This window comes from Scatophagus argus, chromosome 2, assembly GCF_020382885.2.
Source record: "Scatophagus argus isolate fScaArg1 chromosome 2, fScaArg1.pri, whole genome shotgun sequence".
Taxonomy (NCBI): Eukaryota; Metazoa; Chordata; class Actinopteri; family Scatophagidae; genus Scatophagus; species Scatophagus argus.
In genome coordinates, this window is record NC_058494.1 from 16,309,236 (window position 1) to 16,312,979 (window position 3,744).

The 3,744-nt window shown below is 38.2% G+C and overlaps 1 long non-coding RNA gene across 1 annotated transcript; it reads left to right on the forward strand.

The window, feature by feature from the left end:
• Positions 1 to 989: 989 nt before the first annotated feature.
• On the forward strand, positions 990 to 2,301 carry LOC124072630. Its single transcript, XR_006845563.1, has 2 exons — positions 990 to 1,110; positions 1,736 to 2,301. It is a non-coding gene; the product is annotated as an uncharacterized LOC124072630 (long non-coding RNA).
• The last annotated feature ends 1,443 nt before the right edge of the window (positions 2,302 to 3,744 follow it).

The window sequence follows — 3,744 nt, forward strand, 5'->3', positions numbered from 1 at the left end:
CCGAATAACGGGATCTCGGCAAGACCGGATTCAGGTGGAAGAGGTTGAAAACAGGAGGCAGCAAAGCGTCAGGTGCCAGGAAAAATCCTTTTAATCTCCCAGAACACAAGGTTTTCACAGGCAGACAAAATGCAGGAATAATGCAGGAACTGAACACCGATAACCAACTCTCACAACAGCACATACTAGTTCTCCCAAGGAACCACAAGTGCAAAATGAGGCTCCTTTAAATAGGGCTGCTTGTAGAGCCCAAATGGTCCAAACCATTATTGAGGGGATTACCAATAAACATAATGGTCCATACAATACTATAATCATAATAAATGGATACAAACAAATAAATAATGCACAAGTTAATTTACCCACACACCAAATATGTACACACCACACAATAATTTTATACAAACACCACATAGCCAATACCATAGAAAAATAAAAACCCCCTGAGTGCAATGGGCCATGCCCCCTTGCCCTGGGCCCAATAAAGTCCGCCCCTGCAGCGGCGCGCGCTTCCGCAGAGAAGCAGTGGAGTCGGACCGGGAGTGCAGGTGATTATGAGTGTATGAAAAACCAGAGTCTTTACAAACTGAAATGAAGAGGTGGACGAGTAGTGGGTACCTCACTACACGCCTGGATGCTAAACTGGGGAGAAAACTGACACGGGTGAGTTGTGGTTGTGGAAGGTGAGCGACGCAGCGGGCTGAACTTTCAGCGCCGAAGCGTCCATGGCGTACGCCACGCCAAACATGTCACCAAGCATTTGCATATACATAAACTGACGATAGAGTCCATTTCTCCGTGTCCTTGGGAGTGTGTGTGTGTGTGTGTGCGCACACACGCGTCAGCGCGTATATGCGCTACAAAGTCCGAAACGTCTTTTTAATTTTAAGTGTTCGACGCTGCCTCGCAGGCCATCAAAACGCGTCCCTCGTGGGAGACCGTGAGAAGGAGGGTGCTCACCTTCTCACACCCCGTCCTTTGATGTGTCATTATAAATAGGATGCCACATTCTGTTGTTACCAGTATTTTGTATTGTTCCATAATGTAATCCTTCATATACTGGACAAACCTCAAAGGAGACACATGGTGGACCTGACTGCATTGGAATTGGTTTGGCATTTTTCTTGTAACTGAAGATTTTTCTCAGCTTTCAGATACCAATGGCTTATACAAACACATGGGATAAACTAAAAATTTGTGGAGGGAAGAAGAATCTCAATGACATTGCAGAGTGGTGTCATGACATATAGTTAATTCTTTTTATTTTTTGTTTTCATGTATTTATGTGTTTTAAAATTTGTCTTATGTAGGGTTTTTTTGTGATTTTGTTATGTTTTGTTTTACTCTTTTAGTTTCTTTGACTGCTACTGTTAATGTACCTGCAAGACTATGTGTGTGTGTGTGTGCGTGAGTGTGAGAACACAGGATGACAGTGTGTCCTTTGGTGTGACATTCCGTCCTTTGATGTGACATTCCGTCCTTTGATGTATCATTATAAATAGGATGCCACAATCTATTGTTACCAGTATTTTGCATCGTTCCATAATGTAATCCTTCATATACTGGACTAACCTCAAAGGAGACACATGGTGGACCTGACTGGATTAGAATTTGGCTGGCATTTTTCTTATACCTGAAAATTTTTCTCAGCTTTCAGATACAAGTGGTTAATTCAGTTGTTTTTTGCGTTTGTTTTACTGTTTTGTCACTCTTTTCTTTTGCTTTATTTTTCTAGTTTCTTTTGTAGGTTGTGTTGGTGTTGGATGTTCTTCTACATTGAAGAGTGTTGTGGTGATATGCAGTTTTTTATTATTTTAATTTATGTTTTTTCTGCAGATGTGATATTATTCTAATTTCTTTTACATATTCTCTTGGTGTTGGAGGTAGGTTTCTTACTGACAAAAAGGTGGTGTTCTGACATCTAATTTCTTATTCTTTTCCTTTTTTTTTGCATTACTGTTCTAGAGTCTTTAACTGTTACTGTTAAAATACCTGCAATGGGTCAGTGAGAGTCCCTCTTGTTTAATTCTTCCTATTTCACGTAAAACACGAGGTGTCAGAAGTTTTTTGTTTTTATGTTTGCATTGTATGTATTCATGCATATTTATTTTGTGCAGCTTTTTATGTTCCTATTTGTTTCAGAGGATCTATTGGTATTCAAAGTTGTTTCACACTTTTTGGACGGTTGTGTCATGATATGCAGATAATTCTGTGTTTGTATTTAATTATGTCGTTATTTTTTAATTGATTTATGCAGTATTTTATGTGTTTCATTTTACTGTTGGAGTTTCTTTGGAGGATTTTCCCTGCTCACTGGACTGTGGAGTCATGACAAGTAGATTGTTGTTGTTTTTTGTACTTGTATTTATGCTTTCAGTTCTTGCCTGTTTTATGCAGTTGTCATTCTTATTTGTTTTGTTGAACTTTTCTGGTTTCTTTTACAATTTATGATGGTGCAGATTTGTTTTTCTTTTTTATGCTTTTGTTTGCTTTTACAGTTTACTGTTTTGTTACTGTTCTTTTAGCAGTTACTCTGTGTTTCGAGTTTCATTTACAGGTTGTGTTGGTGTTGGAGGATTTTCCTTGCTCACTGGAGGCTGGTGTCATGATAAGCACATTGCTTTCTTTTGTTTTTGGCATTGTTTTGATTTGTTATATTGTTTTATGTTCTTTTACTGTTTCTGTTAAGGTACCTGCAAGGGTTCAGCAAGGTTCCCTCTTGTTGAATTCTTCCTATGTTGGCACAATCAGGGAGTGTTATTCACTGATTGGTCAATGTAGGGTGGTGTCATCTTATGAAGTGTTTTGGTTTTACAGTTTCCTGTTTTGTTACTGTTCTTTTAGCAGTTTCTCTGTACTTCTAGTTTCGTTTACAGGTTGTGTTGGTGTTGGAGGATTTTCCTTGCTCACTTCAGGCTGGTGTCATGATAAGCACATTGCTTTCTTTTGTTTTTGGCACACACACTACTTGTTCATTTTGGCCTTATCTCAGCGAGAGAACGCTGTTTTTGTAAATCTAACTGTAGTTCAAATGGAAACAAGTTTACAGACTGCTTTCTTCATCAGACATATGCAGAATTGAGAAAATAGCAAGTTCTTAATGGTTTGATGTGTTTATTGTGAAGTTTAGCAGCTACACACACTACTTGTTCATTTTGGCCTTATCTCAGCGAGAGAACGCTGTTTTTGTAAATCTGAGTGTAGTTCAAATGGAAACAAGTTTACAGCCTCCTTTCTTCATCAGACATATGCAGAATTGAGAAAATAGCAAGTTCTTAATGGTTTGATGTGTTTATTGTGAAGTTTAGCAGCTACACACACTACTTGTTCATTTTGGCCTTATCTCAGCGAGAGAACGCTGTTTTTGTAAATCTGACTGCAGTTCACTTCTAAACAAGTTTACAGACTGCTTTCTTCATCAGACATATGCTGAATTGAGAAAATAGCAAGTTCTTAATGGTTTGATGTGTTTATTGTAAAGTTTAGCAGCTACACACACTACTTGTTCATTTTGGCCTTATCTCAGCGAGAGAACGCTGTTTTTGTAAATCTGAGTGTAGTTCAAATGGAAACAAGTTTACAGACAGCTTTCTTCATCAGACATATGCAGAATTGAGAAAATAGCAAGTTCTTAATGGTTTGATGTGTTTATTGTGAAGTTTAGCAGCTACACACACTACTTGTTCATTTTGGCCTTACAGTTTACTGTTTTGTTACTGTTCTTTTAGCAGTTACTCTGTGCTT